This window comes from Odocoileus virginianus, chromosome 28 (genome assembly GCF_023699985.2).
Source record: "Odocoileus virginianus isolate 20LAN1187 ecotype Illinois chromosome 28, Ovbor_1.2, whole genome shotgun sequence".
In the NCBI taxonomy this organism is placed as follows: Eukaryota; Metazoa; Chordata; class Mammalia; order Artiodactyla; family Cervidae; genus Odocoileus; species Odocoileus virginianus.
Genome location: NC_069701.1, coordinates 13,586,262 through 13,610,823, shown reverse-complemented (window position 1 = coordinate 13,610,823; position 24,562 = coordinate 13,586,262). Strand labels below are relative to the sequence as shown.

General features: G+C 39.8%; 1 long non-coding RNA gene across 1 annotated transcript in view; it reads right to left on the bottom strand.

The window, feature by feature from the left end:
* LOC139031729 (uncharacterized) overlaps positions 1–24,562 on the bottom strand; it is a 2,010,631-nt gene that overhangs the window by 804,721 nt on the left and 1,181,348 nt on the right. Inside the window, exon 5 of the long non-coding RNA XR_011484201.1 lies at positions 3,384–3,435. This is a non-coding gene — a long non-coding RNA (uncharacterized lncRNA). The remainder of the gene's footprint in view (positions 1–3,383; positions 3,436–24,562) is intronic.

Here is a 24,562-nt window from a genome sequence, read left to right as displayed (position 1 = left end):
TTGGGATTGCCTTTCTTTGGGATTGGAATGAAAACTGACCTTTTCCAGTTCTGTGGCCACTGCTGAGCTTTCCAGATTTGCTGGCATATTGAGTGCAGAACTTTCATAGCATCACTTTTTAAGATTTGAAATAGCTCAACTGGAATTCCATCACCTCCACTAGCTTTGTTCATAGTGATGCTTCCTAAGGCCCTCTTGACTTCACATTCCAGGATGTCTGGCTCTGGGTTAGTGATCACAGCATTGTGGTTATCTGGGTCATGAAGATCTTATTTGCATAATTCTTCTGTGTATTCTTGCCACCTCTTCTTAATATCTTCTGCTTCTGTTAGGTCCATACTATTTCTGTCTTTTATTATGCCCTTCTTTGCATGAAATCTTGATACCTCTAATTTTCTTGAAGTGGTCTCTAGTCTTTCCCATTCTATTGTTCTCCTCTATTTCTTTGCATTGATCACTGAGGAAAGCTTTTTTATCTCTCCTTGCTATTCTTTGGAACTCTGCATTCAAATGGGTATCTTTCCTTTTCTCCTTTGCCTTTCACTTCTTTTCTTTTCTCAGCTATTTGTAAGGCCTCCTCAGACAGCCATTTGTCCTTTTTGCATTTCTTTTTATTGGAGTGGTCTTGATCACTGGCTCCTGTAATATGTCATGAACCATAGTTCTTCAGGCACTGTGTCTATCAGACCTAATCCCTTGAATCTATTTGTCACTTCCACTGCATAATTGTAAGGGATTTGATTTAGGTCATACCTGAATGGTCTAGTGGTTTTCCGTACTTTCTTCAACTTAAGTCTGAATTTTGCCGTAAGGAGTTCATGATATGAACTACAGTCAGCTCCCGGTCTTGCTTTTGCTGACTGTATGGAGCTTCTCCATCTTTGGCTGCAGAGAATATAATCAGTCTGATTTCAGTGTTGACCATCTGGTGATGTCCACGTGTAGAGTCTTCTCTTGTGTTGTTGGAAGAGGGTGTTTACTATGATCAGTGTGTTCTCTTGGTAAAACTCTGTTAGCCTTTTCCAGGCTTCATATTGTACTCCAAGGCCAAATTTGCCTTGTTACTCCAGGTATCTCCTGACTTCCTACTTTTGCATTCCAGTCCCCTATAATGAAAAGGACATCTTTTGGGGGTGTTAGTTCTAGAATGTTTTGTAGGTCTTCATAGAACAGTTTAATTTCAGCTTCAGCATTACTGGCTGGGGCATAGACTTGGATTACTGTGATATTGAATGGTTTGCCTTGGAAACGAACAGAGATCATTCTGTCATTTTTGAGATTGCACCCAAGAACTGTATCTTGGATTCTTTTGTTGACTATGATGGCTACTCCATTTCTTCTAAGGGATTCTTGCCCACAGTAGTAGATATAACAGTCTTCTGAGTTAAATTCAGGAAAACCATATTTATTTGGGAAAACCATGTATCAGTGCAAAAAGGATGAGTGAAATGAACATTTATCACACATGTGACATGTACCCATTGTTGTATACACAGCTCAGGAAATCCACATAGTATCTTCATGAGACACATGTTAACCATCTTTAGTTGACAGAAGAGAAAACTGTGTTGCATAGAGGTAAGTGACTTGCCCAAGGTCATATCATCCGTGAGGGGCAGAACCAGGGTTTCAACCTAAGACTTTGCAAATTCCAAGTCATAATCTTCTCATTTAGCCCCTAGCCCTTCTACTTGAGAATTTGTTAGCATATTTTAGGTATGTCAGTGGAGGACAGCAGTAGAGAAACCAGGAGAAAAGGACCCCGATTTGAGGAGAATTTGTTGGAGAAGGCACACACTGACCAAGAGCACTCTGAGTAAACTCAGTTGAGTGTAGGATTCAACATGCTGGAAGGTGAAGTACCTACATACACCTAAGTATCTTGGATTTCCAGGCAGAAATATGGTAAAAATTAATTTGTGTTCCATGAATTTTTTCACCCCAGGTAGACCCTAGAAATTTGCCTCGGGTGTTGAATAAACAATTCTAGATAAAATAACATTTTCTGGGTCAGGATATGAAGAATGTCATATATAAGTGGATTAAAATAGAGTTGTCTCTTCTCTAAATATACATAAAATAAATACTCATTGTGAAAAAAGTACATAGTTATACTCTTCAGTGACATTTGACCATATTATATTAGCATACTGATTTGTTTTTCAAATCTAAGATATTTGTCATTGACAGAGAGATGCAACATTAGTTTATGTACCACCAAAATGGGAAAAAAAATGTTTCCAATTATAGGTAGAAGGTGCTATTAATTGTAGGACACATGCTGATTTCAGAGATGTTAAAATGGGAATACATCTGCATCCTAAATGAATATTTTCTTCTCATCTAATTTCTATGTATAAATTGAGGTCATGCCGCAATATAGATAATTTTGTGTACTGCTTTTTCACTTGCTTCAACATTTTCTATTGGAACTGAAATTTTTGAAAATCGTAATTTTAACATCTACATAATATTCCATCATGAGGCTAAGCCATAATTTAATAAGCTGTGAGTAATTAGGTAGTAGGTTTATTTCTTCATGTTTCATTATTATAATGATTGTCACAGTAAAAAATTTTGAATCTATTTAATAAGTGTTAGTACTCATGTTTGATGATTTCCTTAAAAGGGATTCCCCCAAATCAAATTTGTAAATTAACAGACATACATATTTTTTTTTTACTTTACCTATATATTTCCCAAGTGCCTCAAAGAAAAGTCATTTTATTTATACTAGAAAAGCAATCTTAAAACCAGAGCCAGTAAGACCCATAAAGCCGGTACTTAAAGGCCCTTCCCAGAATCTAGATTCTCCCAGTGAAAGAAGTCAGCACTCACTAGACCTATACTTTATGCTGGCCCTGCCCAATCCATTCTTACTTCTCTTGATCCGGAATCGATTGCAAAGCATGCATCATTTCTAAGCTGTTTATCCTGTGCAGACTCAGAAGAATGCCACATCATCTGTCCCCCGAAATGAGTAGGAAGCATCATCCTCAGACACTGGAACCTCCTGAGTTTTGTCTTCTCAGGCCAGTGGACAAATTCCTAGGTGATAATCCTACTTTGGCTATGTTTTCTCATCATCTCATCTTCATTTGACAATCTCCAGCAAACCCAAAGAAACTGTCTATGGATTTTCTGAATGTGTACATGCTGGCAGACTATGCTGACCAATGTAAGGTCAGGAGACCTCCACAGTAGCTGCTTTTCCCATCTGTAGTTTTTGCTTTTATGAACACAGTCTTTTACGGGATTCTCACCAAAGAGGGCAGAGAACCAAACCTAACTACACTCTGAAGTCAGATTGGTTAAATTTAGGTTCAGCACAGGATTGCTGGCTACAATATGTGAGTGTTAATAGCAGCTCCTAGATGGCTTACCTTATTCAAGCTTGTTTTTCAGTCCAATAAGTCCACTGAAGATGAGATTCATCTAGGAAAGAGGAAATATAGAAGAATTAGTAGGATGATGTAATTGAAAACAAGATATGTAACAGGACATTCATATAAGTTTATTGCTTTTCAGTACAAAAAACAGAATCTTACTCCATAATTCAGAAGAACAAAAATGCAATAATAGAGAACAATGTTCCCACCAAGTCACTCCAATTCCACCTAGAGAATTTAGACCCATGATGAGTCTAGCCTTTAAGAAATGATCTGGCAAGATGAAACAAGAGTCATTGCAGAATCATGTAATCTCTTTAACTTCAATTTTGTGACTGCAAAGAGCCACAGAAGTATCCCACCTCTTCAGCTTATGAAGGCTTCTCATGAATCAATCCAGTCTAATTAGAAAATGCCTCTGAGATGGCAAGTCCAACACACCTGTGTTCTTCTATGATTTGCCTTCTCCAGAGGTATTTCCCATATGTTGATAAGCAACATTAATTCATCCGTGTGGAAGTGATGGGTCTAATCCTAAATCTGTAATCATCCACATGGGTTCCTTTCCTCAGCATAAAGGAATACCAAAAACATTCTGATGCAATTATTATTGTTCAGTTGCTCACTCATGTCCAACTCTTGTGACCCCATGGACTGCAGCACACATCAGAAGGCTTTCCTGACCTTCTGATGCAATAGAATTCTTATATTAAAATATGCAATAGAGATGGCTTCCCTTTGACTATGTTTATTATCATTACAAAGAAATGCATAATTCATCATGATTGATATGCTTTGTTATTTTTATGAAGGAACTAAGACTACAAGTAATTTCAACAGAAATCTTATGATTCCTTTAAGATTATAGAATCTATCCCTTCAGGTGATTTTAAATATCATGACTTAAGATTATGACCCTTTTATTCTAACATGCCAACAGTGTCAGACATTAAGATACAAATTCACCTTCAGAGAGGTCAGGTGAAAATTATTTTCATCTATATGTGTTAAAATTATTAACATAAACATTTTTATTCAAATATACAGTCTTGATATTACATTTGTCTTCAGTACCATTCTTCTACTAAGCTCTATGTAACATTTCAAAAGAACATATTTCATGCTTTACTAGCTATAAGACATATGAAATGACAGTATTAGAAATCAGTCTTCATTAAGATCATGTGAAAAGACAAATTGACATAGGAAGTTCCACTAGAAAGGGAAAACAGTTTCTTGAGTTTTCAAACGACATTGTGCTAGCTATAATTCATCTAGGTTGCCATCTTCCAAACACACCTAATATAAAAATCTTAACTAAATTTTAACTAAACTGATCAAATATAATTTATGGTGAGTCCCATACGTGTTAAATTCATCATCTAATTATCTTCCGGGTTCCAACTCACATTTACAGGCAATCGCCAAGCCAACTTATGTATCATTTTAAAATTATTAATCAAACCAGTGATCATTTTCTGATACTCTTATTCCTGTTTCTCTCAGATGAGGGCTAAAGTAAGTGCTTTAGGAGATGTCCTCAGAAGGCCCTTCACATAACTCTGTCATGAAAGTGAAAGTGTTATTGGCTCAGTCATGCCCCGACTCTGCGACCCGATGGGCTGCAGGCCAGGCTCTGTCTGTGGGATTCTCCAGGCAAGATTACTAAGATTACTAATTGAGACTGGGTAGCCATTCCCCTCTCCAGGGGATCTTCCTGACCCAGGAATTGAGCTCGGGTCTCCTGCATTGCAGGTGGACTCGCTACCATCTGAGCCAGCAGGGAAGCCAAAGAATCCTGGCGTGGGTAGCCTATCCCTTCTCCAGGGGAGCTTTCTGACTCAGGAATCGAGCCTGCATCAGCACTGCAGACAGTCTCTCTACTGTCTGATCCACCAGGAAAGCCCAACTCTACCATAGTGTGTTTCATATGATATGATGATTGATGGTTTGGCATCTTTTTCTTCCTCATTATACTGCAGTGTGTAAGAGAAGTGGCCACATCTTAATCACTGATGAGACAAAAATACAAACAGGTGTGTTCACACGCCGTGTAACAAAACAAACAAAGCCGCAGTAGGCGTTGCCACTTGGATGGCCTCACACCTCCGCTATACCACTCCCCTTTCATTGGAATGCGATTATTTCATTTCCAGATGAGTGTTCAGGCTTCTGTGGTATAGCGTTGGAATAACTGATGGAGAACACAGCTGAACAGTGGAAGGACAGGGCCAAGAGGGCTGATTCTCAGGAGAAAAACAAGAGGACATGCATGGTCAGATGGAGATTACATAGCGTGGGGGAGTTTGGTGAATCTAGGGGAAGCAGTGACAGAAGGTCAGAAAAGGGTAGATAAGAGACAAGGGGAGGAGGAGAAAGGGAACTAATTAATTATTCAGTTGGTTAGCTTCTGGGCTAGAAAGAGACTCTAGGGATAAGTGGTGCTAAAGGATACGGTAGAAGAGAATTTTCAGGAGTTTTGGGATAAGGTTCTCCAACCTTCTTCACTGGTCTTTAAGAGAGATTAAAAACAACTGAAGTCTATTTGGGCATTAATCAGCTTCTTCAATAAGCAAATATCCTACACTGATCAATGGATCTTTAAATTTAATGATATTACAGTTACTTATGCATCTTGCACTGTAAAATTATATTTCTGATAAGAGTTCACTGAATGAAAAAATGCCTGAATGAGTAAAATTACTCACTGAATGAGTAAAATTGTGTAGAGTTAATTTTTCCACTAAGGGAAAGAAAATTAAAAGAGTGTAAGATAGGTAAAAGATTTAATACCACATCATGTACACATAATAACCTTGTTCATCTTTCTTTAATCATGGATAAAAACTGTGCTAAAAAGATAATTAAAGGAACAAAATTTAAGTCTTAGAATGGAAGCATAAAAAATTATGAAATATCAAGTTTCAAGGTAGACAAAATGAAAGTTTCATTTATTTAAGACAAATTAAGTTGGAGGCAAATTGTCAGGTTACTGATGACTAAAAGACATTGTGTCCTGAGGAGGCTTGCATGCTGGTGGGTGAGGGAAAGGGACCCTCAGAGCAATGATACTGTTCTTAATAAAGGGATGCTCACAGGCCAGAGACATGAAAGGAGGAGGCTTCTAAGCATCAGGACTCTCCATCAAATCCATGCCTCAGTGATGGGCATAATCTACAAAGCAGAGAGAAATGTATGCCTGGCAGAAAAGAAGACTAAACAAACACATGAAACCTGTATATGTCAGCATCTGGGGCATTGATAGACAAGTTATCTTTGGAAATTTCAAGAAGGCTTTAAGTTTAGAACATGTGGTATCTTTCATGGGAGGGTGTGAAGTGAGAGACTTCGGATGGTAGTGGATGAGGATGGAGGTCTGGCTCAGATGAGGAAGATCATGAATAAATTAACACATGATTAATTATGAAAGGACTTCCCTGAAGATGAAAGGGTGGGGGGTAAGTTATATAGGCACACAGACACACATATGCTCAAACTTATTTGTTTATCTTCAGGTAGAGGATGCCTGTATTATTGCAGAAAGATGAGTCTATAGTAGACATAGCTGGTGAAAATGAATTCAATGTGGGTGCTGTCCATGGGAAAGATGGCCAAGGAACAAGAAGAGAGGTTAGACTTGAAAGACATTTTTAGAGTCAGGATTGACAGGATGCGATGACTGATTGGATGTGAAGGGTGAGGACAAGGGAGAAACAGACAAAGGTGCAGAGGTTTGTGGTTTCAGAGATTGAGTGGATGGTGGTGGCTCCATTAACTAAGATGGGATATGTGGAGAGAGCGCTACTGAGGGGAAAGACAGTACATTCAGTCTTGGACATTTTGCACTTGAAGTATCTGTAAGACACCGAGGGCTTTTAGCCATAAACAGTATTTTCTGCACTAAGGAAATATCCTGGGTTTGTTGATATAACGAGTGTCCGCCTTATGGACATGAGACAAAGACAGCAAGCGGAGGTGAAAACCCTGGTTTGAGAGGAAGGATGGAACAGAATTGAGGAGAAAGTAAGACAAAAATTGCTAAGGATCGATTTTGTAAATGAAGAGGAAAACCAAGACACTGAAGGGATCTGAGAATCTGAATTGAAAAGAAGTTCAAGGAAAATCAAGTGTGCATCTTTCATTGAAAAAAAAGGTAAAAGAGAATTCAAGATACTGACTTAGAAGACTTTCATTTTCTACATCTCAAAATTATCAAGGGATATTGATAAGCTCCACAGTAAAGAACATGTGAGCATATTAAAATGATCTTTTCAGTAGTAACAAAGTAAAAGTGCTCCTGAATTCTAAATGATGATACATATATATTTTCCCTAAAATAGATATATTGAGTAAACATAAATGTTCCTTCTTCTTCCCTCTCTCCCATCATTCCTATCAGCTTTCAGATAGCATAAGCATTTAGTGAGCATTTGCTTCAAAGAACACTTGCGAGGAAATGAGAGCTTCATATTCAAGTCTAGATAAGTTTGGTTCCAAAATCCAGAGGGAAGATATCAATTAATTTTAACTCCAGGAACTGGAAACAGCTTCCAGAAGAGGTGACAATGAAGGTGGACAGATGAGTGAGGTTTTAGCACTTGGAGAAAATGTACTCTGAAAATTAGATTCTTAATGAAAATCATCTTTAAAAAGACATCATTTTTACCAGGCAAATGTAATCCTCAGAATTTCTATATTCTTGCTTGAAGATTTAAAATGACTGCTTTGGACAGGCACACTCTTTGTTCTGTGAACTTCTTACATAAATGATGACCCAAATCAATGAAAGATTTAATCCAAACCGATGCAAATGCAAATGCCCCAGTTTCAGACAGCTGCAACGGTTATTTCTGTACATCTGGGAAACAGCTGTTGAGCCTCATTTTTTTACACTGGTCTTTGTTTAACTCCAAATTAGTGTCAAGATGGAAAGGAATGTAGGTGATTAGAAGGTATTGTAGTAAATATCCCAGAAATATGCAGGAGATTCTGAGCAAGCTTTTTTTTTTAAATTTCCCTGATGGAGTTTCCAAATGGTCCCTCTCTCACAGAACTGGCATGATAGAATGTTCTTCTGGGTTACCTTTCCACATCCAAACTCTGAGAGCACCTAGGCTGGCTGGATAGAAATAGCTTGCTTAATGATTCCTGAAGCACGCTTCCCCAGTGATGGCACAGAGCAAGGCGCGGATAGTCAAGTCTGTCATTACTTAGCAGGATGCAGAGGTTGTGACAGGACAGACCGAAGCTGATGCCACCAGTCGGAGGCAAGGTGCAGGGCTTGGCCCTTGCTGTAGGAAGCTGTGGAGACCGTGTATCTGAGCCAGACAACTGACGAGATGCCTTCTTCTTGGGATTCATACCACAACAATAGGCTAATAGATTGATGCCATAAAAGCATTGACCTTTGTGGGCAAGAACACTTTCTCAGAGGAGATAAAAAGATGTACTACATCCCTGCTTGCTGTAGTTTTGATATTGACGGACAGCACTTGCGGCCCCCAGCCCTCAGGAAGTGCAGGCATGGGCTTCTGCATTGTCACCCTTTGATTAACTTATGACACTCTTTGCAACATAAAATTCTTACAGGGAAATTGTTCCTTAATGCTGGGCTCTAACATCAACAAACTTTGCCAATAAGAGTTAAAATATATCCAAAAGCAGATCAGCTTGGGATAATGTATGTGTGTGTATGTGTGTGTGTGTGTCCATGCGCATTTGTCTGCATATGCACACATGGGCAGAGGGGACACTTTTTGGCCTTCACATTCTCAGCCTCGTAATGCTGTTATTCAAGTGCAGTGTTTAGAAAAACCTTCTTACATGTTATGGGCATGCTGCACATGGAGAGACTTAAGCAAGGCCAAGATGAAAATAAATAATGCATGAAGTCAGAGGCCTGAAGCAAATGTTAACTAATTTCAAAATGGGTCAAAATCACAACAATTAAGTCTCTGACATGTGAAGTCATTTTTTCCCTCACTAAAATATTAACCAACTTGCTTCACTTCTACTAGATTGATTTGTAGAGCATGAAAGGTCATTTTAGAGGCAGAGGGGGAATTTGGCTTCTACAAGCCATCCATAATGAGAGCCAATAAATTAGGTAAAGCTCCTGTTTACCTAAGCTGAAATATTGATGTCCAAGCCCACATCGAATGCAAATCTCTACATTAATCATTTTTCTCCAGTTGGGGAATTCAGACCATGGTAACACATGCTTTGATAGACCTATACATCATAGTTACAGCAACATTAGACAGTGCCTCAGTGACAGAATACAAATATATTGCATTGGATTTCCTTCATTTTCCCCAGCCTGACTTTTATTCATGTCTGCAAACTCTGCTCTGGGTGGGTGAAGTTTTGACATGGATTTGGGGGAGATCTTTGGTTCAGTAAATAACTGAAGATTGGTAACAAGGATTTTATTTTCTTGGTTATCCACCAACCAAATTGAGAGAACTTTCATATCCAGTTCTTTAAGTAGAGCTCTGTGATGATCAAGTTCCCTGGGTCTGTCCAGGCTTTTCCCACTCACGCAGGAAAATCACTACAGCTGCTTTTCTCAAAGCATGATCTGTGAACATTTTGTATCTGATTATCTGAACACTTGTTCGGAAATGCAATTTTCTAGGCCTTATAGGAGGAGGGCATGGCAACCCACTCCAGTATTCTTGCCTGGAAAATCCCATGGACAGAGGAGCCTAGCAGGCTCTATGGGGTCGCAAAGAGTCGGACATGACTGAAGCGACTTAACATGCACACACACACACACACACACACACACACACACATACTGGTTATACTCAATCGGACTCCCTTACTGGGGTCAGGAAATCTTTACTTTTATGGAGGCCCCCAATGTTCATTATATACATCATTGTTTGATAACTGCTATAGACAGCTGTCAGCTTTAGATTCCTCAAGATCACTCTGATCTTATTACTTTTTTACTCAAAGTCATTCTGACAATAAGTATGTTCCGAATCTCTACTGAGTTTCATATTTAGCCCTCTTCTTCTACTTATCTAGATACCCTGCAGTTTCATTCATCATTCAGATTCTTATTTTTTCTATTCGCAGAAGAATCCCAAACCAGTCTTTCCAACAGTGATGCTTTACCTGAGCTTCAGATTCATATCTGAAAATACCTGTTGGATCTCCCTACTTGGCACCTTAATGTCAGTGCATCCCAAACTGAACTATGCCTCTGCCATGCCACCACCCATCCAGACAGAAATCCTGATATTCTCATTTACCCTTCTACCTTCCTATAATTTTTATCAAGTAAGTCACCAGATTAACTTGCTGTGTCATCTCTCCATCATCCCCACTGGGATACTTGCTCTTCTATCCTTCTGGCAGTGTCCAAAGTTCAGGCCTTCATCACTCTCCACTGCTCCACCCTAACAGACTTCTTACTACTCTTGTCTTTTGTTGTAAACTTGTAAAATCAACCTTCCATGTAGTTGCTGAGTAGTCTTTCTAAAGCTAAATCTGACTGCATGATTGTCTGGCATGACACACAGGCCCATACTCATTTTCCATCAATCTTCACCCTAACTCTAGACTTTTAATATAACAGTTTGTAGTAACGTTACATAGACCACACTTTTTCAAAAATCTCCTGTTTTTCCTCTGCCTGAAATTCCCTCTTCTCAATCATTTCCACTTAGAAAAGTATTACTCAATAACAAAAATAATTGTACAAATGTTATTTTATAATCCTATTATCTGACATTGATTGAGTTCTTTCTCTATGTTAAACACTGAGTTCAAGGTTCCTTTTGATTCTCGAAAGGATCAAAATGTGAACACTTTCCTTAGCAATCTTCTTAACAAACCTTGGTCAGATCATTTTTCCCCTCAGGGTTTTCCTTAATCTCTAATATAGGTCATTTCTTCTCTTATCAGCACCAAGACTCCTTGTGCAGACTTCAGATAAAACATTTAGCCTACTGTATTGAAATAGTTCATTTTTGTTCTCCGCTTTCCCTTGGTCAGTAACTTACCTGCTCCATAAGGACAGAGCCTCTGTCTTATTCAGCTCCATTTTCCAAGCATGTAGCCCCTACTCTAGCACATGAGATGATGCCCACTCAATGTTTGCTTCACCCAGCAGATCTGATTCAGTGGTATAGAAATCACTGTGAGGAGTCTTCTCTGCATATTTGTGTGTGTGCTTCAGTCATATCTGACTCTTTGCAATCCTAGAGACTATAGCCCGCCAGGCTCCTCTGTCCATGAGATTCTCCAGACAAGAATACTGGAGTGGGTAGCCATTCCCTTCTCCAGGGGATCTTCCCAAACCAGGGATCAAACCCTGGTCTCCTGCATTGCAGGCGGATTCTTTACCTTCTGAGCCATCAAAGAAGCCCTCTCTGCATATTTAATGGGAGACTACTTAATCTAAGGCCTTGACCTTCAAAGGTAGAGGCTGAGCCATGCTCATGTTTATATCTCCCTGCAGTAACTGGTGCTGCATCTTTTATATGATGAAAGCTCAAAAGTGTTAGAAGAGATTTAACTGCTACTCTCTGGATTTCAGGAATATTAAAGTGATGTTCAGCTCCGCTAAATTTTAGAAAAACAGAATACACAGAGTCACTGTGAGAAGCAAAAATCATTAGGCACTCTAGCCATATTTAAGCAGTGCAGTGTCAGAGTGGATGTTCATTAGACTTAATGGATTTGAGTATGTCAGACAGAATAAATGTAAGAACTTCTGAGTGAGAGCAAAGAGGGACAGAAATGGAACCCTGTGGTGAAAAGGGCAAATTGCTTCTTGTAGAGAGATAGAAATCTCAAGAATTAAGGGGTTCCATGATATGTACTTTTTTACACTAAGTGTTTAAAAATTGTTCAGTAATCATGTAATTTGGATTATATCTGAGTATGATGATTAATTTATGACAATGAACCAGTGTTTCACTTACTGAGTGCACAGTTTGGCCCAGGTGTTTCACATAGCTCTCTCTACTGCTAGGTTTGTCTTTTCCCCCATTTTATACATGATGAAACTGAGGCTCAGACAGATTAGTAATTTTCTCAAGGTCACTCCTTAATATATTTCATAGAATAGTCTGTATATTCATTCATATAACAAGTAAATGCTGAACAATATCTGTGCCACACACTGTGCTAGGACCTTAACATACAAGAACAAATAAGAACTTAAGGGAATTCATAGTCTGGGCCTATATAGTCATGGGAAATAATAAAGAAGATATAATATAGCAGTTTCCCTGAGAGACAGATCCTGTGGGAACCATGACGAGGGCTATTGTTATCCAGTGAGTTGGGTCTCTACTTCAGCTGGGAGTGAAAAGGCATATAAGGCACCATGGAACACTTCCCAACAAGTCACAACAGTCTGAATCATGTTTTAGACAGAGGGAATGGAACCTGACCCAGAACTTGGTCCTAGTCCATCTTGCTCATCCCTGCTTTCACTAGAACATGTGTGAGAAACGGCCGGTCATCTCGACTTGGCACTCCCATCTGGATTTTGGACACCTTGAGGGATGATGCTGAGTAGACTGCGCATCTTACAAGCGGCTACCCTAAAGTGCTCCGTGGAGACACAGGTGTGTGTCATGGAGGGTGCTGATATTTTGTCCTACATATCTGTACACATTCCCGGTGGCTCAGTGGTAAAGAATCCGCCTGCTGTGCAGAAGACTCAGGTTCAATCCCTGGGTCAGGAAGATCCTTTGGAGAAGGGAACGGCAGCCCACTCTTCAGTATTCTCGCCGGGGAAACCCCATGAGCAGACAGCCTGATGGACTACTGTTCATATGGTAATGAAGAGTTGGACACGACTAAGTGACTAAACAACAAGATGCTTCTGTACCCGTCAATGATGCCTATTAATGCAGACGTGGGCACTGTCAACGACAGTCCAGTTCTAGTCACTGTGCTAGGTCTTTAACATACCTTATCTGACTTATTCCTCATAGTGATTCTACACATTGGTTTACTTGCCTTTGATGCATGGATAAAATCTACCTATATCCTACAAGTTTTAACAACTGTCCCAAAATGATATACAACACACAAAAGAGCCAAGATCTGAACCAAGAATTCGATGGCTTCAAAAATTCTTTATCTGCCTGTTTGGAATCAGAAAAAAATGAGACAAATCTTATTCCATTGTTCCGGTGAGCTCTCCTCCAGCATCCTGGCAAGCGGCGTTCTTCTCCTAGTCTAGTCTTCAAGGGAGAAGAGACAGGCCCCTGCTTCTCTATCAGCTTCTCAATGAGTGGCAGACTCTCTGGGCCCTTCTCCTTCTATGTTTCTGATTCTCCATGATTTGACTTTCTGTCTATACCCTGTGTTCCTCCACAATCCAACCAGAAAGAGATCATTCCTTTTGACTACATATGCTAGTAAGTTTGTTCTTATTATGCTTGCTACCTTGTCTCAATTAAACTATCATGATGCTAATTAATCTAGGTCATAGAAAACCAATAGAAATCCCCTAATAATGTATTATTTCTTAAGTACCGTATGTTACCAGGCTTACAAGAGATCACGCAGGGCCACTAATGAGAACTATAACCTCAGAGTAATGAAATAAATATGAGAGATGATTCCCATAGGTGTGGGCTTTCTTTGAACACCTTTCTGTCTCACTTTCAGGACTATGGGATTGTGAAGCCTAATTTTATGACTAGTGAACTGTTCTACAACTTTTCTGTCTTTACTATATCCTCAGTCATGAGGTCATTCCCCTCCCTCCCTTTTCACTTTAGTTTAATTCAAGGTGTGGGTTGAGATCCCAGAAGTAGTTGGTTTCTGCTGTGAGCATACTGTTCATTAATCTACTACACACCAAAGTCCATTAATTTTGAATAGCACTATCAATTATACTGCCTGACAGGGAGATAACCATGTTATCACCTTTGCAGAAGTGTCTTCTTTAGGAAATCTATAGAGCCTCAACAAGACTCTAACACTGATGGATAACTCTCTTCTCAAAAATCACAATTTGAGTTCAATTCCTTTCATGGGATCTTAAAAAAATAAGCAAAAAAAAAAAAAAAAAAAAATCCTGAGGCTCATATCACTTACCCACATAGACAGTGAATGAGCTTACCATTATTCTTCTGATAAAAACAAGAGTTCCTGCTTATTCTGGGTCCTTCAAATATATCTACCTTGCACATGTGAAAGACAATGTTAGTACTTGTACCTGGTCTTGTGAGATTTCCCAGATTTGTCTATAGGGTGCCATTGTGAAGTGACTCTTCATTTAGCTCTGTCTCATTCTCCCATTCTCCATACAGACCCTTCCTCAAGGCACTCCAACTTGTTCTTCCTGGCCTTTCCCCAGGATAATTTCTGATTTCTGTTATTCCCACAAAACTCCAATATAAATGAATAAATCCACCTTTGTGCTAAACTCCAGGCCCCTTAAAGAATCTCTCTTAAATTAGCAAGAAGGCATAGCAGAAGCTGATCAAAACCTTCCCCTGGTTTCCTAACATGCTCTACAAAAACACAGTTTACTTGCCAGGCATGCTGTGCCAGGCTCTTGCTCATTCATTCATGCACTTAAGTGTATGTTGGGCACCCATTCTGTGCCAGACATTCTTTTAATTACTGTGGAAGAGATGGAAGCTCTAAACCTCCCCATACTTAATGGAGGAGAAACAATTAGAAAGGAGCAAATATACACATGAAAAAACTGCAGGGGATGAAGTGGAATACAGTAAGTAATCATGGTAAATTAGAAGTGGTCAAATAGGAGATGGCAAGAGTGAACATCAACATTTTTGGAATCAGTGAATTAAAATGGACCAGAATGGGTGAATTTAATTCAGATGACCACTGCATCTACTACTGTGGGCAAGAATCCCTTAAAAGAAATGGAGCAGCCCTCATAGTCAACAAGAGAGTCCTAAATGCAGCACTTGGGTGCAATCTCAAAAACAACAGAGTGATCTCTGTTCATTTGCAAGTCAAACCATTCAATGTCACAGTAACCCAAGTCTACACCTCAACCATTAATGCCGAAGAAGCTGAAGTTGAATGGTTCTATGAAGACCTATAAGGCCTTTTAGAATTAACTCCAAAAAAAAAAAAAGAGAGAGAGAGAGAGATCCTTTTCATCATAGAGGACCAGAATGAAAAAGTAGGAAGTCAAGAGATACCTGGAATAACAGGCAAGTTTGGTCTTGGGGTACAAAATGAAGCAGGGCAAAGGCTAACAGAGTTTTGCCAAGAGAACGCACTGGTCACAGCAAACACCGTCTTCCAACAACACAAGAGAGACTCTACACATGGACATCACCAGATGGTCAATACTGAAACCAGACTGATTATATTCTTTGCAGCCAAAGATGGAGAAGCTCTATACAGTCAGCAAAAACAAGACTGGGAGCTGACTGCGGCTCAGATCATGAAATTCTGACTGCAAAATTCAGATTTAAATTGAAGAAAGGAGAGAAAATCACTAGAACATTCAGGTATGATTTAAATCAAATCCCAAAGAAAGGCAATGTCAAAGAATATTCAAACTACTGCACAATTGTACTCATCTCACATGCTAGCAAAGTAATGTTCAAAATTCTCCAAACTACGTTTCAATTGCATGTGAACCGAGAACTTCCAGATGTTGAAAGTGTATTTAGAAAAGGCAGAGGAACCAGAGATCAAATTGCCAACATCCACTGGATCATAGACAAAGCAAGAGAATTCCAGAAAAACATATACTTCTTCTTCATTGACTATGCTAAAGCCTTTGATTGTGTGGATCACAAAAAACTGTGGAAAATTCTTAGAGAGATGGGAATACCAGACCACCTTACCTGACTCCTGAGAAATCTGTATGCATGTCAAGAAGCAACAGTTAGTACTGGACATGGAACTACAGACTGATTCCAAATTGGGAAAGGAGCATGTCAAAGCTGTATATTGTCACCCTGATTATTTAACTTATATGCAGAGTACATCATGTGATATGCCAGACTGGATGAAGCACAAGATGGAATCAAGATTGCTGGGAGAGATATCAATAACCTCAGAAATGCAGATGACACCACCCTTAAGCAGAAAGTGAAGAAGAACTACAGAGCCTTTTTATGAAGGTGATAGAAGAGAGTGGAAAACATGGCTTAAAACTCAACATTCAAAAACTAAGATCATGGCATCAGGTTCCATCACTTCATGGCAAATAGATGGGGAAACAATGGAAACAGTGAGAGACTTTATTTTCTTGGGCTCCAAAATCACTGCAGATGGTGACTGCAGCCATGAAATTAAAAGATGCTTGCTCCTTAAAAGAAAAGATATGAACAACATAGACAGCATATTAAAAAGCAGAGACATTTCTTTGCTGACAAAGGTCAGTCTATGCAAAGCTATGGTTTTTCTAGTAGTCATGTATGGATCTGAGTGTTGGATCATAAAGAAAGCTGACTGCTGAAGAATTGATGCTTTTGAACTGTGGTGTTTGGAGAAGACTCTTGAGAGTCCCTTGGACTGCAAGGAGATCCAACCAGTCCATCCTGAAGGAAATCAAATCTGAATATTCTTTGGGAGGACTGATGCTGAAGCTCCAATACTTTGGCTGCCTGAGTTGAAGAACTGACTCATTACAAGAGACCCTGATGCTGGGAAAGATTGAGGGCAGGAGAAGGGGACGACAGAGGATGAGATGGTTGGATGGCATCACTGACTCAATGGACATGAGTGTGAGTGAACTCCGGGAGCTGGTGAAGGATAAGGGAGCCTGGCATGCTTCAGTCCATCAGGTTGCAAAGAGTTGGACAGGACTGAGTGACTGTACTGAATTGAACTGAAGGTAAGTGACAGAAAAGTAGAAAGAAAGGGCAGGGCAGTCAGTGATAAACCTGTCAGGAAAGACCCCTGAGGAGGTCAGCATGGAGCAGAGGTCTAAGTGAATTTCTTAGGGGAGATTTCCAGATCATGGGTTTGTCCAGAGCACAGTATCTGAGGCTGGAATGCATTTGGCAATTTCAGGGGAGAGAATGGGGCCACAAGTGCTGCCAGCAGAGAGACAGAGGTTAGCGGTGACCAGGGGCTAAACTGGGCACCCCAGGAATAACAGGAAACCAAGGGCTGCTTTGAGCTGTTCCTAACCCAGCTCCCTGGTGGCTCAGTGGTAAAGAATCCACCTGCCAGTACAGGAGACGTGGGTTCGATCCCTGGGTTGTAAAGATTCCCTGGAGAAGGGAATGCAACGCACTCCAGTATTCCTGCCCGGAGAATCCCATGGACAGAGGAGCCTGGCAGGCTACACAGTCCATGGGGTCTCAAAAGACTTGGACACAGCTTAGCAACTGAACAACAACAGATTCCAGCTCCAGGCCTGAGGGCAGAGGAGGCAACATGCCCTTCACTGCCTAAAGGGACTGCCCATGAGCCTCCATTTTGCAAGGGAATGATTCTACCAGCTTGTCAGTAACAATGAATTTTTATGTCCTCTCACTATCTCTTTAGGCTAATGCAATTTAAATTTATGTTTTAACAAGATATTTAGTGATATCAAATAATATTCACAATATTTTCTTTCCTGACAAAGGCAAAGGACATCACAGGGCAGTTGGTCTCATTTCATCTTAAATATTACATATATCTGTATGTGTGTGAAATATACAGATACAAATTTTATTTTAAATACATATGTATATGGGCTTCCCTATAAAGTTCTTGAAGTAAATGTATGCAAATATCAGAGAATTATATACTATAATATTGAGTAATTATCTTACTGATGAATGATGGGGTTATAGATTTATTTTATTTTTTTATTATTTCTACATTATTCTCCAAATTTTCCACAATAAATATGTATGACTTTTATTATTAAAAAGATCCAAAGCTTCAGTTCTTTTAAAAATTGCTCTAATTTGCAGATCTTTAGGAAAATCTCAAGGATGAGGGATTGTTTAGAACTATTAATCATTCATATGTGAATTGTGTGTAACTGCTAATTAACAGTATGTTGGACACGCTTCACTTCCCTGAGTGTCAGTGTTATCCTTTGATAAAGTGTAAAATAATGCCTACATGTTAGGATTATTATGAGTAGTAAATTAAAGAGATGGCAAGCAATACAGAAATATCTTACATATACTATTTTAGGAGTCAAGGATTATACGTATATTTATACAATACTCAAAGTGAAGTCGTTCAGTCGTGTCCGACTCTTTGCGACCCCGTGGACTGTATAGCCCGCCAGGCTCCTCCGTCCATGGGATTCTCCAGGCAAGAATACTGGAGTGGGTTGCCATTTCCTTCTCCAGGGGATCTTCCCGACCCAGGGATCGAACCCGGGTCTCCCGCATTCCGGGCAGACGCTTTAACCTCTGAGCTATGGAGTAGCTTTAGATAAATAATAAAAGCTTCTGATTACAGACTATGAAGCACTCTCCATTGAAAAATAATCATAAAATAATGAAGTTACCAGCTAGAAATTGACTTGAAACATCTATTCTGTCACCAGTCCAAGCCCAATCTTTCTTTCCCATCAGTGAATAGTCCATCTACCTCTGTGTGCTTTGAACAATACACCCCTCTTTCACTTAGCAGTAACTCCTCTGTTTCGGAACAGAAGTCACCATTAGTCCTTTTTACTCTGTGAAGTCAAAGCTATTTCTTTATTCTTTTCATTCTTTATCCTGCTTCTTTCATCAAGATGGATATAAAAGAGGCTTTACTCAAAATTCACATATAACCTTTTCAAGAGTTAATAAACTTTATCATCTTTTCTCTCCACTTCTCCAGATTTTTCTCCTCATTTTTCCAACTAGCCTTTGGAAAATAAGGTTACCAGACTCCATTTTTCTCCTGGAACTTGCTCCTTATAGATGTAGTAAACGGTAAAACCTGAACACAAATTTCAGCCAGGCAGGTTTAATGAGCACAGAACAAGGGACTCCACCTGTCTAATCATTTCAATTCAATCTAAGATCGGGTAGCTGTGTAGCAGTCCTATCCTTACTTATCTTCAGTGAACTTCTGACATGGTGTACCTGAAAGGTATCGGTCTTGGAACTCAGACTTGAAACATCTGCAAGGTGACTGGCATATAGTAAGTATGCCATAAATGATGGCTACTGTTGTTATCACTGTAATTATTTTAGACTCCTGAAGATCTTTTACATTTTCAACCACTAAGCCATATCTTCCTGATCCTATCCAAACACGCTTGGCTCTTTAGATCTCTGGGTACAACATTCATCCTTGTTAAGCTGCATTTTGTAAGAATTAAATTGTCTTATCATTGTAGCCCATTACTATCTCCTCAGATCCTGATTCATTCAGAAACTGCATATGCTCTCCTTCCCAGATTCCTGTCACCCTTGCATTTGATGAGCTGTCAACTGTACCTTCAGCAAAGCCACAGATAAAAATATTAACTGCAGCAAATTCAAAGATAGAGGTGCATATGCTGTGCATCAACCAACATGAGTAGGAAAAGAGCTGCTTTTAATAGTGTACATCTACGCCCACTGCAAAATGACAGGCTGAACCATTTTTAATTATTTTATTTTAACCCTCTGTGTCACTACATTTACCTGAAGTGAATTCAAAGTCATAGGCTCTAAGAATGCTTGAAAATGGTCCCTAGTTGTCATTTTTTAAAAGATAAATCACAATTCAAATTTGGAGATTGGAAATTTCTTCTTATATTTGATCAGCACCATTAATGAAAATCAACCTTTAAATTTATCCTGTTCTAGGTTCTAAGACAGGTGTTAAAGAAGTTCAATTTAGCAAAATGCACATGTATAAGTAAATCACTTCTATGTATATAGCATCAAGTACCATAACAGAGGAATTCGCAAGTACTTCTAAAGAATCACAAGCAAATTTCTAGTCATATACATATAAAGATGTAAGAATTGGAAAATACCTTGATGAGAATAAAGTTCAGTCTTCTCATTATACATTGGTTCAGAGAGGGGAAGCAACAGTCCCAAATTCACACAGCTAACTGGTAGACCAGAAATCAAATGTCTACATATAAATCCAATGTTCCTTCTCCAATCTTCCCCTTGATAAGAACCTCTAACACCAAGAAATGTATGCATTTATTTATTTACAGCATCTGAATAGCCTACCTGAAGATGGATTCTCATAGTCTAGAATGGAAGATATAGATGCAGAATAAATAGGAAATTTATATCCTATTGAATATTTACCCCAGAACCTACCTAAGGGTTTAACGTGCATGCTCATACACAATTAAACTGCCTTAAATTCCAATATTAGCTTGTCATCATTTGTTTACTTGGGTTTCTTTCCCCCTCAGTGGAGTGTAGGAAAATACAACACCACCTTGTTAGTTGAGGATTTAGGCTTTTTAGTTTTTAATTTATGCATTCTACAAATACTTACTGGTATTCTCCTACAGGGAAGATCTTCCATAAGACAGAATATAAAGTAACTCTGGTGGCAATCCTTAAAGAAGCCTATTTGCCTTGGGGGAACGCCTCTTTGTGTTATAAAAGGCCTAATGAAATGTATCTTCCAGTACAATGAAAGGGGGCCATTCCAGAGTCTCTTTCTTATCAAGGGCACACCAACTACTGTTACTGTTCCAGGATATCTGCTCCATCACCATTAGAGGATCCAGTAAACATTGAGAGGATTTCACTAGCTGATAAGTATTGAGGTATGTGGTTAGAGCAGTATTTTCTCATTTGGTTCCCCAGCTACTCAGAAAGCTTGATACTCTCATTACCTCTTAGTTATTATAGCAGAAAATCTGAGATCGATAGATACTACTTAACTTATCTCAGGTCATACACCAGGAAATGGAGGAGCTGGAATGTGTGTGCAAGTCTACAAGACTGCAAAATCTATGCTCTTTCTGCAGTACCTTTGGAAAGTTCTGGAATCAAAGTGAGGGCCATGATGTCTCTAGTCTTGGGACAAATGGGTAAAAGGGGCTTGGAAGGAGTCAGTGCATCACTGAACTCAATAATTTGCCTTTGTTTGAAGTGAAACTTGTATTATAAAAATACATTTTTCTATAAATGGAAATTGAAATACATAATACATACATATATGTGTTTGCATACACACACAGGCACATTTCTCAGGTATCTCTAAGTGAAAAATTCTGCACTTAATCTGTGAAGTTCTGCAATACATGTTTTGACTCTACTATTCATTATTACTGTTAATGAGAATTAGTTTTCCCTTCCCCTTTGTGAAGCTTCCCTTGCTGTATTTACAACATGAGTGGTTATATGCAGAGTGGTTTACTGAAAGTTTCTGTTATACTTTTCCCAGTGAGAATGGTCTGGCAATGAGTTTATCTCCTGTTAAGCACATTTTTTCTTGGCCATGCCAAATTGCCTCAGCTCTTTGGTCTTACCAGCGGTGTTAACACATGCCAGAAAGTTTCCCTGGGGAAATTAGGCAGCAATAAGCGGCTCCAAATCTTTTATCCTCGAGTTTCTTCAAAATAACCTGGACCACTTCCAAAGTCTTCAGTTCCACCTCACTGATCCCTGGACAAGTGGTGGAAGGTTTTGAATGACCTTGATCCACCCAAATTTGAAATCACCACAGGGAACAGAAGGAAAAGCTGAGAAGGAAGGATAATTCCTAAACACGACAGGTCCTCTAGAAACTGACGCAGGCCTGGTACGGGGCCTCACATCTTCCATTTTTCTTACTGAATAGCTTTATCACTCAGGATGTGGAGGGGGCTCTTCCGAGAAGTAGTATCCTCCCGACTTTCCAGAGTGTGTGTGTGTATGTGTGTGTGTCTGGTCTCAGCAGTGTCCCACTCTTTATGGCCCCATGGACGGTAGCCTACCAGGCTCCTCTGCCGATGGGTTTTCCCAGGCAAGAATCCTGAAGTGGGTTGCTATTTCCCCCTGCAGGAATCTTCCTGACCCAGGGATTAAACCTGTGTCTCTTGTGTCTCCTGCGTTGGCAGGCAGGTTCTTTATCACTGCACCACCTGGAAGCCTGACTTTCTATTAGAAGAGATCAAAGACTTAAAAAGCAGGGGTCAGATTCTCCATCCTGCCTTCATTTACTTCTCCAAAAGTGAATATCCAATGTAGACAGGAGACTGAAACTGTAAGGGTTTCAATTATGCAGCAGCGGCAGTGGGGATGAAATAAGAAATAGGATAAACAGCTCTTCACTTGCAAACCCTACCATTCATCATGAACAGAAGTCATTTCAATAAAGAGGGATACATAACAAGATAGGAAGCCATAAGCGAGCTAAGGAGGAACACAACCCAGACGCATAGGGCTGGACAAGGTCCTAACTTTTGATACCTAGGTGCACACATCCTCAGAGATTCCATGTTATATTTTCAGTCTCCCAGATGCTTATGTCACACTTGATAAACACCATGTGCCCTTATAAGTGCGTTACCAACATTAACTACTTGTGTCTTCATGTTGACTCTATGAAGAAGATGCTACCATCCTCAGCCCCAGCTGATGTCCTAGGAACCTGAGACACAGGGAGTCTGAGTAACCTGCCCAAGGTCATGCAACCCAGCAGGGACCCAGAGGCTGTGTTCTTACTGCTAAAATAGGTACCTCTCAAAAGATCCGGGGAGGAAGACCTGAACACTGTCACATTCTGCTGTGTTGGCAAAGTATAAGATGGGGCAACAATATTTATTCCATGCTCTCGGCATGAAAGAAAAAGGAGGACACCAAGATATTGCTGTGCTAGAAATACAGCCTGCAGGTCAGGAGAAAGGCCTGCAAGAGCTGCCTGCCAGGATGCTGTGACATCCTAATTCCTACTTCCCTTTCCAGGCCAATCACAGGCCTCTGTGAGTGCCCGTCTCTAAGGAAGGGGGCATGTAAATAATCTTTCCCCACCTTAAAAGCAATTTTTGCAGATAGCAGCTCCCCTCGCCACACTTCTGCTCCACATGCAGAGGAAGACTGATGACAAAAACCCCATCTCTGACAGGCAAGTCCAAAACTGCCCTCACACTGCCAGGCTTTCCGAGGAAATGAGGGTCCCGCTGGTCCAACCAGGGGGAGGATCTTCTCTGTGTTGCTATTATCCATAAGTCAGAAATAACTGGACCTACCAAAAGCCAGAAAACCCCAAGGAACAGTGTGGAAAAGAGAAAAAAGTGCATCTGTTTCACGGACTAGAAAAATATCAGAAATTCAGACAGGGCTCTGCGTACTCTCAGAGCAAACTATCACACTAAGATAAGTCCCCAGGGCCCTTCGCTTACCAAACGTTATCTATGGCAGACTCTCTTTTTCAAATATCTGTCCTTTACTTCACCTCTTCCATGCTTCTACTGCTCAGAAAACAGATATATGTTAAATACAAGCTTGACTTTTGAACGGTGTCTCACACTCTTGCAGGCTGTCTCCTCATGTGGAAAACTTGGGGATAAATGAGACCTCACAGATAGTTCCACTGTCAGTTGTGGGGTGCACATGGCAAGACTCCTGCACCAGCGACACTCAAAACAAGCTTCTCTTTGTTCAATCACATAAGCAGGTTTTGAGTTATGGCTCATCCTCCTTAGTAGTTTAGTGATCTTGCATATGTCATTTAACCTGACTGAACCTCCACTGCTATCTATAAAACTGAAGGTAAAGAGGGAAAGAATTTATCATTCTGACCAGCAGAATTTCTATGAGGAAGGGAAATATGTTTTACACTAAAAAAAAATTCACACCTTGATAAGGAGGGTCCTGACATTGTACAGGAGGCAGGAATCAATACCACACCCAAGGAAAAGAAATGCAAAAAGGCAAAATGATTGTCTGAGGAGGCCTTACAAATAGCTGAGAAAAGAGAAGAGAACAGCAAAGGAGAAAAGGAAAGATATTCCCATTTGAATGCAGAGTTCCAAATAATAGTAAGGAGAGATAAGAAAGCCTTCCTCAGTGATCAGTGCAAAGAAATAGAGGAAAACAACAGAATGGGAAAGACTAGAGATCTCTTCAAGAAAATTAGAGATACCAAGTGAACATTTTATGCAAAGATGGGCACAATAAAGAACAGAAACAGTATGGACCTAACAGAAGCAGAAGATATTAAGAAGAGGTGACAACAATACATAGAAGTATACAAAAAAAGATCTTTATGACCCAGATAATCACAATGGTGTGATCACCAACCTAGAGCCAGACATCCTGGAATGTGAAGTCAAGTGGGCCTTAGGAAGCATTACTACAAAC